Below are 14,494 nucleotides of genomic sequence, written 5' to 3' on the forward strand. Positions count from 1 at the left end.
GGCTGATCGCCAGGAACACCCAGCGCTGGACATGGTCCTGCTTTTTCCCTTATTGAACTTTTGAAAAATATTCTAAGACTGAATATTCGTTTTCCTCAGAATTGAGGTCACTGACAATAATCCCAAACCCAAAGAGGACCCAGCAAGAAAAAACAGAGTCAACGAGTGAATCTGCTTGGAGACAGGGCCGGGGACTGGGAGATAAGGGAGCAACGGGAGAATCCATCAGTTTCAGAAAATGTCCCTCATTGACACGGACTGTGCTCAGCCAAGGCCCTGCGAAATTCCTGAACACGGAGAAGAAGAACAAAGAGAGAGCAGAGCCGGGAATATCGGATGTTCTACAAAAGGGGGGCGCATATTAACGAGGACATGCAGGAGGCGGATCGGGAAGTCGGAACTTTCCAAGGACCTTCGCCACGGGGCAAAGGGACAGGGAGATGCAGGAGGGAAAATCAGGAGAAAAAGGAGGCCGCGTCCTACAACAATTGGAGAGACCCCCCGGCAAAGGCCGCACGGCCTCTCCCTTTGTTCAGGAATAAAGTCACTTTTACAGGACTCCTCGGGCTCCTGTGGGGACACAAACCTCTGGCCACCTCTGGGAATTTTCCCGCACAGCCCCCCCCGGGGACAGGGCGGCCACCTCCGTCCTCCCCACAGGAACCGGGACGAGCCGGCGCTGCTCCGGCAGCGGCTCCTGCCGAGGCAGCGGCGGGAAGGAGAGCGCGGGCAGCCGCTCCCGCAGCGCCCTCAGGCCACGGGCAACACGGCGCCGACACGGCACAAGGAACCCGCCGGAGCCCCCTGCCGCCCCCTCCGCCCGCAGCCAGCCCCGAGCCCCGGCAGAACCGAGCGCGGCTCCCACCTGCGCTGGGGCCGCCTCCGAGCTCCGCCAGTGCCGCCTCACCGGGCTCCGGCCGCTGCCGCCGCTCCCGGGCTCGCACACGCGCTCCCACAATGGCGCCTCTGCCCAGCCACGGGCGCCCGGGGGGCGGCCCCGGCAACGGGCTTGGCCCCGCTCCGCCCAATCAGCGCGCGCCCACAACCGGCACTGACGGCACAATCAGCCAATGGCGGCGAGCGAGGCCCGGGCTGTGCACACGGCCCACACCCGCCCCGCGCTCTCAGGCCCCGCCCCCGGGCTGTGGGAGGGGAAAGCCGCAGATGAGGAACCGCCCTGGGACGGGCCCGGGCCCGAGTCGGGATTGAGCTGGAAACACGAACAAAGTTCTCCGCACCTCCCGGCCCGCCTTTCCCAGCCCTGCGTGTTCGCTGCCACCGCCTCCGAGGAAAGCCCTCAGTTCTCCCGGCCCTACTCAGGAGCATCAGCGCATGGCTTTGATTTCGCCAAAAAAAAAAAGGGAAAAGCCCCAAGGCCCTTGGGCTGAGTGGAGGAGGGGGGAGATTTCTGGCAGAAAACTCCAGAAATCTTTTTTCCCGAGGCGGGGAAGAACAAAGCCAAGCCCAGTGAGGCGGGTCGCTCCCAGCAGCGCCTCTCTGCCGTCCCAGCTGAAGCCCTCGCTGGCTGCTCCGGGCTGGACGGGCGCACCGGGAGCGCTGGGAAGGGGCCCCGGCTCGGGGCGCGGCCCCCGGGGCAGCCCCGCGGCAGCTCCAAGGCTCCGCCAGCCGGGATGGAACGTGGCAGGGGGAGCGGGGAAGGGACGGGGCTGCCGGCGCCGAGGGAACACCAGGGACACCGGGGGCGCTTCACAAGCATTTAATGAGAAACCCCAAAATTATAAACAATACAAAAACAGCAACAGTGGCACCTTAAAAACAGATGGGGGTCATGCAGAGCCATCCCAAAGAAAGAAGGGATGGAATGGAATTCCACTGAATTGGAATGGACCCACAAGGATTGAGTCACACCCTTAAGGTATTGGTGCCTGTGGGGTCAAATCACACATTGGCATTATTGGCACCTTGCCCCAGCCACAGTCACATTCACATGTTTGTACCTGTTTGTACATTGCACTTGTTTGTTGCCTGTATTCACAGTGTTATACCAATATAGATATGAAATATCTGTGTATAAATAGTGTTAGAAGAAGGTATATGAAACCTGTTTCCACTGTGTTATATCTACATATATATACAGGCTTAGTGTATAAATGTGGAGTGCAAGAGAAACAGGATGAGTCCTGGAGTGGCTCCAGGAGAAAGAAACCCCCAGCCCCAGCCCAGGCAGCCACACCTCAGCTTCCACATCACCTCCTCTTCCTGCACGTTCATCTCCTGGAGACCAGGCACTGAGGTGACCCTGAGACAAAATACTGAGATGTTCATGAGATCAGGCACTGAGGTGACCCTGAGGGTCAGTGCAAGGCAGACACTGTGCCTGAGGAAGGACATCCCAGGGTCTGGGAAAGGGCAAAGCTGTGACTGCCCAGCACAGAGAAGGTGCTTTGTCCATCCCCTGTCACAGCCGAGTTTGGGCTCTGCTGCACAGATAGGGCATCAGGTATGAGCAGGGCACACTCCTGAGTTTATTCTCAGCCAGGAAAACACACTCTGCATCGCCCAGGACAGGAACCCTGCAAGGAGGAGCAGAGACAATGCTGGCAACACAGGGGACACACTGTGCTCCCATGCCCCCATTCCCTGCCCACATCCCCCAGGCCCTGCTCGGCTCCCTGGGACTCACGAGGAGTTGAAGCTGCTGCCGTCCTCCCACTGAAGCTGCTGCCCCCGTCTGCGCAGCCCCAGCCAGAGATTGACCTTCCGGCTGGGGCGGGACAGGAACTCCTGGGAAGTGAAGAGACCAGCAGTCAGATCTGCACCCCCAGCCCAGGAGCCCCCCAGGCCCCCCTCGGACACCCCACACCCCCAGCCCCTCACTCACCATTTCCTCATCCCTGAGCACGGCCAGGGAGGCCCCGAGCTCAGAGCACCGAGCCTGACCCTGATCCCAGGTGTGCTGATCCTTCGAGAGGAAGTAGCAGATCCTGCGGTACCCGACCCAGTCATCAGGACAGGCCAGCGGAGTGCCAGGAAAAGCTGCAATGTTTGTTTGTCTTCCCCCTGCAGAGGGAAGAGGAGAAGGTCCAGGATTCCCCTCCACAGGCAATAGGGACCCTGCTGTGCCCCGAGGGGCTGGGCTGAGGCAGCTGCTCCTCCCTTACCTGACAGCACAGCCAAGGCCGGCACCAAAGCCAGGACCAGCATCACGAGCAGAGTCAGGACCAGGGTGACCTTGGGATGGGATCTGAACCTCTCACCTGCAGCAGTAAAGAGTCCATGGCTGTGAGGACGGGGCTGTCCTGAGCACGCCCAGCCCTCACATCCCCCCACCCAACACCCGGGGGACACAGGAGGGATCCCCCATTCTGTGTGCCCCTCACTCAGCTGGCAGCAAGAGAAACAAGGGACAGGGGCACAGCCAGGGCCAGGGCACAGCCGGGGCCAGAAGAACTGCCCAGCGCCGGGGGCAGCCGGGGGTGTCGGTCCCGGCCCCTGCGGGGGCCCAGCAGAGCAGGAGGGCTCTTCCAGAGCCCTGGAAACAGCCACAGCCCTGCCAGCCCTGTGCACCTGTGGGGTGACACTGTCCCCTCCCTACAGCCCACGGCGCGGGCCCTGCACTCACACAGAAATCCTCCACCAATTCTTTCCTGTCCTTTCCTGGTTGCCGATCCACCTTGGACGTCCAGGATTTCATTCACTGTCCTGGCACTGCAGCGGGGTCCTTCCTCCGCATCTTCACTCTCTGCACACTCACCAGTGGCCCCTTCCTGCTTAGGACAAGTGGCTTCTTGTGCCCGAGGCAAGTGTGTAACCCTGGCTGCTGAAACAGGCTGGGGACCTGGGGGCTGAATCACAGCCTTTTGAACGGAGCAGGATTCCCTCTCTTCCAGATCACAGCTGGGCTCTCTTTGCTTGGAATAAAGAACACGGGTTTCCTGAGACATGAACGCGGCTGAAAAAGACGTTCAGAGCTCCGACCCAGGAACAGTTTTACAACGACGGCGATGGAAGGTTTAATGGCCCGTGCCAGAGACCGCGGCTGGTTCCGGCCCTGCGGTTCTCCAGGCTCAGGAAGGCGGTGCCAGCTCCGTCCTGCCCTGTCCCTGCTGCCCGGGGACGCTGCGGCAGCACCTGCGGACACAAGCGCAGCCTCCGGGAGCTCCGAGCCCGGCGGGGCGCCCGCAGCCCCGGCCCCCTCCGGCTCTGCAGCTGCTGCAGACGAGCTCCGGGCCGGGACAGGCGGTGACAGCGCCTGGGACCTGCCGAGTGCCGGCCCGGGGCGGCTGCGGATCGGGCTCGGCCTCCGAGGGGAAGAACCGGCAGCCCCGAGGAGGCGCAGGACCGTCCCCTGCAGCCCCTGTCCGGGCGGGCTGGAGCCCAGGGACACTGAGCGCTGCCACCGCCCTTTGTGTCCCTGTTGGGAACAGGAGAGGCGGGGCCTGGCAGGAAAAGCCGAACTTCGGCGGCGTCACCCGGCGCTGTGCCCGGAGGGACATCCCAGCCCAGTTTCACATCCGACTTTTCAAATTAGGGAAACAATGGAATAATCACAGGACGGGATCGCGGCAGTTCCGTGCCGCGCGCCAAGCCCGCCCCTCTCCCCCATTGGCCGACGTCTCCCGCCGCGTCTCCTTCTCGTGCGCTGATTGGTCAGAGCTGGGCTGAGGGACGATCCCGGCCCGCCCACTCCGCCATGCTCGGATCGGCCCCCGGAGCGCGGAGCGACTCTGGAAACCGGGACCGGCCCCGGGAGCGGCGGCAGCGGCCGGAGCCCGGTGAGGCGGCACTGGCGGAGCTCGGAGGCGGCCCCAGCGCAGGTGGGAGCCGCGCTCGGTTCTGCCGGGGCTCGGGGCTGGCTGCGGGCGGAGGGGGCGGCAGGGGGCTCCGGCGGGTTCCTTGTGCCGTGTCGGCGCCGTGTTGCCCGTGGCCTGAGGGCGCTGCGGGAGCGGCTGCCCGCGCTCTCCTTCCCGCCGCTGCCTCGGCAGGAGCCGCTGCCGGAGCAGCGCCGGCTCGTCCCGGTTCCTGTGGGGAGGACGGAGGTGGCCGCCCTGTCCCCGGGGGGGGCTGTGCGGGAAAATTCCCAGAGGTGGCCAGAGGTTTGTGTCCCCACAGGAGCCCGAGGAGTCCTGTAAAAGTGACTTTATTCCTGAACAAAGGGAGAGGCCGTGCGGCCTTTGCCGGGGGGTCTCTCCAATTGTTGTAGGACGCGGCCTCCTTTTTCTCCTGATTTTCCCTTCTGCATCTCCCTGTCCCTTTGCCCCGTGGCGAAGGTCCTTGGAAAGTTCCGACTTCCCGATCCGCCTCCTGCATGTCCTCGTTAATATGCGCCCCCCTTTTGTAGAACATCCGATATTCACGGCTCTGCTCAGTCTTTGTTCTTCTTCTCCGTGTTCAGGAATTTCGCAGGGCCTTGGCTGAGCACAGTCCGTGTCAATGAGGGACATTTTCTGAAACTGATGGATTCTCCCGTTGCTCCCTTATCTCCCAGTCCCCGGCCCTGTCTCCAAGCAGATTCACTCGTTGACTCTGTTTTTTCTTGCTGGGTCCTCTTTGGGTTTGGGATTATTGTCAGTGACCTCAATTCTGAGAAAAGCGAATATTCAGTCTTAGAATATTTTTCGAAATTTCAATAAGGGACAAACCAGTTCCATGTCCAGCGCTGGGTGTTCCTGGCGATCAGCCAAGGGACCCGTGGGTGCGTTAAGACAGTGTTATCTCTGTACTGTTACTTTACTAAGGCACATACATGTTCATGGGTTTCATGCATTATTCAAATATTCTTGGTAGCTTTCATTGTTATAGAAACTTTTCTCTTTTTTTTTGTTTTCTGTTCTGGCTTATCTAAATAACATCCTGTGGATCAGGTCCATATATTTTATTTCTTCTTGTGGCTTCATCCTGTTGTTTCACACTTCCCAGATACTGAACAGTTAACAAATTCTTCTCTAATTCTTCTCCCGTGCTCTGGTTGGTGTCACCCTTATCACTTGGAGAGGTCAGTCAGCAGATGTGGGAAACAACCTAATTGCTTTACACAGTTCTCTCGGTTACAAGAAGGATTTTAACATTTTATATTTTGCTAAGGCCTGTGGTACAATACATTCATCACATAATTATTTCTATAAGCTGTAAGGTGAATACATCAACATAACACTCATCACACTACTATTTCCATGGGCTTTACTGTGCATACTAAAATGAGAAATAAGTTTTATTAACAGGCAGCTAAAAGGGATTATAAACTGCACTATCCTTACAATCAATAACCACATATAAAGACTAATGCACAAATGTCAAAGCCAATATTATCGGGTCATTTTTAACAGTTCCTGTCCTTTTGTAGCCGTGTGTGGCTCAGGAGGCCTGGCTGCCACCTGCATCCCCTTGCTCAGCTGTGAATGAGCTGCCCTCAGCAAGGTGTGGTGCAGGGCCCAAAGATGAGAGTTGCTGTAGCACAACAGAGGAGAAAGAGCATTCGTTTAACCCCTGCTGTGCCAGGGAGCCACCAAACCGTGTCCCATTCCCATCCTTTCCACGTTTGGACCGGAACATGAGCTGCTTTCTTATTTCCTTTGTTTTCTGTTTCCCCACTTTTCTGTTGTCATCTCTTTGCCAACAGCATCTTGAGTCATTTAATTTTCCACCCTGTCCTCCTCCTTCTGCTCACAGATAATCTGATCCCACCCCGTGGTGAAATGTTGTGTTCTTGGTTTGGGTGGATTGGTGGGCCAGACTGAGGAGCTGGATCTGTCTGGTTGGTTATTATTTCGTGGACATCTTGTAATCTAATTGTGCCATTGGAACGATCAATGTGTTCTCTGGCTCCTGATGTGAATTGGTTTGGGTTCCCAGGGGCTGGTCCAGGGTGTTGTAGGATTTGTTGTGGTGGCCGTTCATCTTTTCCCCATTTTTGGGGGCTCCCTCCAGCCAGGGCTGCATCAATTGATCTCTTTTCTCTAATTAAATCATGCCAGACTTGGATTCCCAAGTGATTTCTCTGAGCCTGTGGTAGCACAAACAGCCCAGTGGTCTGATGGTCCCTGTGTGACACAGACAGTGCCAGCACATGTTGGAGTGGGGAGAGGGATGATTCCCCCCACTTGTTGTAGTGAAGTTTTCACACCATTCTCCACTGGCTGTTTCCCTTTGCAGCTGAAGCAATTTGTGTTGCAGAGTCAGATCTCCTCCCTGTGGGCTCTGCCTTTGGCTGTGCCAATTCCATCTGTGCAAGCAGGCAGAGCTTGGGCTGAGGGGCAGAGGGAATCAGCCCAATTCCTCCCGCAGGCAAGAAGAGCCTGGTGCACTGTCCCCACTTTTCCCCAGCAGTGTTAATTTGCATTTCTAAAGCTCCTCTCCTGGCTGCCTGGAATGGAGCTTCTCTTCCAGAGCAGCCACTGAATGACTCACATGTGCCCCCCCACAATCTGCTTTTGTTTTAACTGTTAATTTAACTGTTTAATTCTTTTGACTGTTTGTGCCTTAAAGGGTCACCTTTAAAGCTCTTCTAGTTTTGCAAAATGCGGCCTAAAGATGAACATCGAAAAACCCAAACCGAAATTTTGCCATCACTCAGAGCCTCACACAAACATAGACAAAAACATTTCAAAGTAATCAAGTTTTATTTACTTTTTCTCCTAGCAGTAGAATTGATTCTCACACCCCTGGTCCAAATGTAACTGACAATTTAAAAGCAGGATTATTATGAGAAATTATTGTGGTGGTGTAATCTTGTTACAGAAACTGTGAGAAAAACAGTATTTGTCCAACAATACTTTTAGTGTTAGAGAGTCAAGGCATTACTTGATTTTGGCCAGGATGTGCAACAGAAATCATTTAATCCACTCGTAGCCAGGGTGTGCAGAGGAAATCATTCAAAACTCAAACATGTGAGTTTTACTGGATTTTTCCTAAACTTTGTACAGTCTGAGCCCATAGAAATCCTTTGGTTTGATGTTCATTGCTTCCAAGTCGCTGAGTTCTGAGTATTTGGTTTCCTATTGGAGCCGGATTTCTTTGCCTCTGATGTTAATTAGGTCCTCACTCCTGGATTTCCTCATCAGCCTTTTCCAGACCAGGTGTCTCCAGCTATTCCAGGGCAGTGTCTGGGGCAGATGTTGGTTGCTGTTTGCTGATGGTCGTTGATGTTTTGTTGATGGTCGTTGTCTTTGTGGGTGTCTTTTGGGCTATTCCCAGTCTGCTGAGATGTTAAACTCATCTCTGTTGAGTGGTGTAACATCCTTTAAAAGATAATATTTAAAATTCCTTTCCCAGGGCAAAGGCAAACCAAGCCTGACTAGAGAAATAAGATTTTTTTTAAATTTGAACTTGGTATATTTTGGAGCAATGTGATCCCATCCAGCCCCGTGTGTGAGTGTGACTGAGAGCCAGAGTGGAATTGTCCCGTTGTGTTCCCCAGCCCCTGTGGCGAGTGCAGGCACAGAAAGGCCTGAAGCTGAAGCAGTGGCAGCAAGGCTGGGCCCCCAGTGTCTGGAGATGGCCCAGGAGGTGCCCAGGCAGACTATTCCAGCAGAGGATCTGTGGGCAGGCACAGGGGCTTCCCCCGCTGTGGAGCCCTGGCTGCTGCTCCGGTGCCTTCAGGGCGGGTCAGTCGTGGCCTCCCATCCTCCTCCTGCAGCCGGGAAGTCCAAATCTCCTTTGGGCCTTCCGAGCCCTTGAGCCCAGGGTGAGGGGTCCCCCCGTGCTGAGCTGTGCTGGGGCTGTTTCTGTGCTCAGGGACACTTGGGATGGGCCACTTGGCCCCCAGTGGTGCTTCTTCCCACTCCTCAGGCAGGGCCCCATGTCCTGGTTGGATGGTGTGAACAGCAAAGTCCCAAGGCAGGGTCTGTGCCAGCCCAGCTTCCAGTGGGAGAGATTTCACAGGAGACAGGATTCTGGCCACAGGCTGCTTTAAATACACATCCCTTATCTCCAGCCTGCACTAGGTGGAGAATTGCCAGGGGAAGGAATTCCAAAGATCGATTCCAAGGGAGATAATTGAATATCTGCCCTGGATCTGGCTCTTATTCTTGCCAGAGCCAATGGCAAAAGCCCCACCTGTGGCCTCTTGGTTTCTGTCAGCAGCTTCCAAAGGTGTTTCTTTATTTCCCCATTCATTCTTTCTACCTGACCTGAGCTCTGGGGGTGCCAGGGGTTGTGGAGGTCCCATTGTGTTCCTAAAGCTGCCAGAACCCCCTGAAGGATCTTTCCTGTAAAATGAGTTCCCCTATTGTAGTTTATTGCTTCCTCAATCCTTTCTCTTGGAATTACTTGTTTCAGAAATACCTTTCTAAGTGATCCAGCGATTACTGCAGAAGTCAGAATTGCTTTTGGCCCCCCTGTTGGGTGACATGGTGTCAGCAGGAGATATTTCAGCCTTCCTGCTCAGGGCATTTCAGTCCCAGGCTCTCACAGGCACACACAGCTCTGCCGGTTGAGCTGACCATGTGGGGGGTAACCTGCGCTTTGTCTGATTCCCTTTCCTAAATAACAGCGTGTCTTGTAACTCTTTTCCCTTCTGCTGCCCTTGGAGACCCGTCCAGAAACACCTTTTCTCCCTGAGGCCAGGGAATGTCTCATCAATCTCTCCCAGCCTGGCTCTGGAGCTCTGTCACCTCAGTGCAGTCATGGGTTTCTCCCCAGCCCCTGTGCAGGCTGTTCCAACAGGAGGCTGGGTTAAACCCTTCCCCTGTCCTCACTTCTAAATCCTCCTGTGCCACTGAACAAGTTTCCTGCTGTGATAACCCAGCCCTGCTCTTTTGGTTCTCAGAGGCTGAACTTGATGCCAGACTTGGACAACAGGAGATCCTTGTGCTGTCAGTTTTCAGGCCTCAGGTCCCATTCAAGCTGTGGCTGCACAATTCTGCAGACAGTGGGGCCACTCTGGCCACTGGGTTAAACATTTTAGCACAAGAATTCCTTTGGCCTGGCCCTGTTTAACACTCACATACGATTCCAGTTCATTTTCTGAGTCTGGAGGAGCCATGGCTGGGGCATCAATAATTTTGGGGTTTTTTTTCATTTCTCAAGTTTTGTTCCCTTTCCCATGTCCAAACCATAACATTGAGGCTGTGTGGGGTTAAAAAGTCATACAATGTTTTAGCTGGAGCAGAGAATCCTCAATCCAGGTCCTGCAATTCCCAATTGTGAAAAACGAGGTTCACTTTTTGGTAAATTTTAAGACTTATGTTTAATAAAATAATTAAGACAATTAGGAGATAAAAAAAGCCAAGTGCGGCCGGCCGGGTGACTCGGCATTCAGCCAAGTCCACACTTTGCTTTCCCAGAGACACTCGTTAAATACCCTTCCCGTTATATTGATATATGAATATTCATAAAATTCCATAAACTAGTTTCCATATTCCAGGAACTGTTTTGCATGGCCCCTCCTTGGGTCCGCCTTTTTAGAGCATGCGTGTTTCGTGGCTGTGTCCTTTTTATCGCGTCCAGCTTGGGCCTTGGTCCGTGCTTTCTGCAGGTGGGAGATGCTGATAGTTGGTGTATCAATAGCAGGGTCCTCTTTACGTGTTCACTGGATGTTATCCCAACCAAACAGACAGTTTAAGCATACTTACATCAACTACTCCCATTGTATCTAATCTTCTTTTACCAATAGCAGAAATAAACTTATATCCTATATCCTTACTATGTTATTAATCATATAGCACACATCTTGCGAAAAGCCAATTTTATAATACACACATATAACACTCCCTTGCAATAGGGTTTTGCTTTTAGACACCACTCGTGCTGTGTAGTGACATCCGTGGACGGCAGGGACAAGGAACTCTGCAGAGCTGAGATATTCTAGAAACACGTGGCTTTATTACAAGGGTGGTGGGTAAAGAGGGCTTTGCCTTCAGCCACCAGCCTGGGCTGGAGGGAAGCCCCGAGAGAGAGAGGGGAGAGAGAGGGTAGAAGAGAGCTCAGGGGTAGAAGTGAGGTAAGAGTGGGGGAAGGGATAAGACAGCAGGGATAAGAGAGAGGGGGCAAGAGCGTGGGGGGAAAGAGCAAGAGAGCAAGAGCAAGAGAGAGGGCACCTTGTTACAATCCATTCTCTCTCTTTTTGTGTTGAATATTCTAATTCACTGTGACCAACCGGTGCAAGATCCAAAACCTACAAACTTTGCATGCAGCCTATGAGAACTACTATATTACCATGTCATTTTATATTCTAAACTCTAAAGACTACTTTTCTTATCTGCTTTTTCCCTGATCCCTTGCAAAGTGGAAAGGCTGCATTCCTGAGTCCTTTTGTTTCTGCCCTTCAACCCATCTCCAGCTAATCCCCGTTTTCCTGCCTCCCATGCCTACATGTCAAAGCTGGCTTTCATTTCTATTGCACTCACAGGTTTTTCATCTGCAGTATTTCTTACCAGACAATCATATCCATAAGTTCTTCCTGTCCCATCTTTCCCAACAGTGCTGGTTGCTTCAGAGTAAATTGGAGAGGCTGGGAATCTAATTTTCCTCTTTCCCTGGGGCTGCCCACACTTGTGGGTTCACTTCAGCACAGGCCTTGCCAGACATTTGACACAGAGGTACAAGAGAACTGGCCTCTGTATCACCTTTTACAATATTAATTTGCATTCCCAATTGAGCCACCAAAGGCCTTCCCAGTAAATTACAATCACAATGAGGAGCAAATAAAACTTCCTGCATTTCAAACCCATCCCCGGCATCTGCTAATAGTGGTTGAATAAAACACAGCCCCTCATCTTTCCCACTTGTCCCCTGGATAATCAAAGACATTTTTGGCCTTTTCCCCCCTTAGGTCTGAGATTGAGAGTGGGTGGAGAGGCCCCTGTGTGTATGAGGAAAGGCCTCGTGTGGATGCAGCCCCAGGCTGAATGTTGTCAAGGGCTCCAGTGTGGTGGGTCCCTGGTGTAATGGGAGCTCTGGCAGCCCTAGGAATCCATGTCCGTGCAGGGCTGGACTTGCTCCTGCTGAGGGTGCTGCTGTGTGTGCTTGCAGTGTCCCTGTGGGCTGCAGATGGATCCCTGCTTCCTTGGCAGGGGCTGTTTGGGTGGGCTCTCCCCTGCCGAGGAGGGCAATGCCTGTGCCAGGTGCTTGTGGCCGAGCCCGTCCCGTCGGTGCTGGGGCCCCCTTGGGCCCTGGGCTTCATCCCTCAGGGGCTGTGGAAACTCTGCCATGGCCTTTGCCTTCAGCTTGGCCTTTTCCTGCTCCCTTCTTGCCTTCACCTGCTGTGCCTTTGTGCCCAAGTGCTGCAGGGGCTTCTTGTGCCCCTCGTGCAGCCCCCCTGAGTGCCTGTGGGTGCTCATCCTCTGACAGCTGCTGAGCTTTCTGCACAATCATTCCTTTCTGCAGGGCCCAAACAAGATCCTTCAAAGATGATCTGGATCCTTGCAGGGATAATGCCCATTTCCCAGCTCTTCCTTCCTTCCTTCCTTCCTTCCTTGGCGCTGGTGCTTGTGCTGGCCGTGCCCTGCAGAGCCCGTATCCCAGAGCCGGTGCCTGTGGTGCCGCAGTGTCCAAAGGCGGCTCCCCCGGCGGGCAGGGCCGGCAGCTCCACGGGGCCGGGCAGCGGCCGGGGCGTCCCGCAGCCTCCTGGGGGCCGGGGGCCAGTGCCGGCCCTGCCCGGGGGGTGGTGGGGTCAGGCAGCGCCCGGCGCTGAGCCCCGGCTGCCCCACAGCCCCGGCCCGGCCCCGCAGCTCCCCACAGGCCCCCAGCCCGTGCTCCCGGTGCCGCCCCTCTGCGCCCGCTCCTGCCGCTCCCCAGCACAGAGAAACCCCCTGGGATCCTGACCTCCTTGTTTGCCTCTCCTGCCAACCGGGGCTACAAACCATCTGCATCAGCTCCCAGAGTTTGAGCATTACACCCTGCTTGAAAATGTCCCAGTCCTCAGTATTTTTCTCTTCCTGTTTTTTTCCATCATCTTCTTTCTCACCACAGAGATTCCTCCTGCTGCCTCTTGCCTTAACTGTAATCCTGCAGCCTCCCCTTCCCCCTCACCCTTCCCAGCACACCAACACCATCCATCCCCTGCTGTCTAAATCCCTTCTGGACTTCCCTTCTTGCCCCTCTGGGTGTCCATGTCCTTAATTACCTCTGGGAGAATGATGCCTTGGGAAGGCTGGCCTGAAACAGAGACTGGACAGAGCTAGAGAATAAAGCAGATATTTATTGAAAGCTCTTTAGGGCAGACCTTGGGCAGGGCAGGAGCCTGACCAGGGCTACACTCAAGGTGGACTTGAAATGGTCTCCTCATGGACGACTGGTCACGAGGTCCTAAACTTTGCTGTTTTGGTCCATTTGCATATTGGAGCCCAGTTGTCCAGCCCCAGGCTCAGGTGGTGAGGTGTGTGAAAAACGAGGTTCACTTTTTAGTAAATTTTAAGGAATATGTTTAATAAAATAATTAAGACAATTAGGAGATAAGAAAAAACCAAAAACGGCCGGCCGGGTGACTTGGCATTCAGCCAAGTCCACACCTTGCCTTCTCAGGGATACTCGTTAAATACCCTTTTCGTTATATCGATATATGAATATTCATAAAATTCCATAAACTAGTTTCCATATTCCAAGAACTGCTCTGCATGGTCCCTCCTTGGATCCGCCTTTTTAGAGCATGCGTGTTTCGTGGCTGTGTCCTTTTTATCGCGTCCAGCTTGGGCCTTGGTCTGTGCTTGCTGTGGGTGATAGATGCTGATAGTTGGTGTTATCAGTAGCAGAGTCTTCTTTACATGTTCACTGGATGTTATCCCAACCAAACAGACAGTTTAAGCAGCTGCTACATCAACTACTCCCTTTATATCTAGTCTTACCAATAGCAGAAATAAACTTATACCTTTATATCTTTACTATGTTATTAATCATATAGCATACATCTTGCGAAAAGCCAATTTTATAATACACACATATAACAGGTGTCATCCTTGTTGTTTCTCTCTTCAGTCCCCCTGCGCTGTCGTGGCGGGAGCGGCTGCAGTGGGGAGCGAGTGCGGGCGGGAGCGGCCGAGAGCCCAGCGCTGCCCCAGCCCGAGCTGCCCCAGCTCCATCCGTGCCCCTCCGGTGGGATGCTGTGGGTTTGGGGGGGAAGAGGGAGCCGGCAGTGGGTGCTGGGCCTGGGGCAGGAGGGGAAGGGAAGGAGAAGCAGAGTTGAAGAACAAAATGTTCAAAGGATGCAGATGGGAGGAAAAGGTGGGATTGTGCAGGAGAAAGAGGAATAGTAGGAGGAAATGGAGTGTTAGAAGGAGTAGGGACACAGGAGGAGGAGGAGCAGGAGGAGGAGGCGGCAGAAGGTTCCCCCCCTCCCTGTATCTGCAGCCTCCCCCCAGCCCCAGGAGTGTTGCCCCCCCACATGCAGCAGGTGACCAGGAAGAGGATCCACGATTTTTCGTGGGGGTGAATCTTGATGTTTCTCAGCTTTATTGGGCTAAATGTTGATGCTTTGGTTTTTTGCAAGGGGCTGAATTTTTATATTTTAGAAGCGGTTTTGGCTGAGTCTTGGTGTTTGGGGAGTTTATTATTTGTGTCTTGGTGTTTGGAGGACTTTTGGGCTGAATCTTGGTGTTTT

The 14,494-nt window shown here is 54.2% G+C and overlaps 1 long non-coding RNA gene across 1 annotated transcript; it reads right to left on the reverse strand.

Annotated features, from left to right (window-relative positions):
• Window positions 1-2,175: 2,175 nt before the first annotated feature.
• LOC310923838 lies at window positions 2,176-3,102 on the reverse strand. The gene is made up of 3 exons (XR_014592701.1): window positions 2,843-3,102; window positions 2,645-2,745; window positions 2,176-2,534 (listed from the first exon to the last, which is right to left on the reverse strand). It is a non-coding gene; the product is annotated as an uncharacterized lncRNA (long non-coding RNA).
• Window positions 3,103-14,494: the final 11,392 nt, after the last annotated feature.

The sequence above is a fragment of the Zosterops lateralis genome, assembly GCF_965231275.1.
Source record: "Zosterops lateralis genome assembly, contig: HAP1_HAP1_SCAFFOLD_418, whole genome shotgun sequence".
In the NCBI taxonomy this organism is placed as follows: Eukaryota; Metazoa; Chordata; class Aves; order Passeriformes; family Zosteropidae; genus Zosterops; species Zosterops lateralis.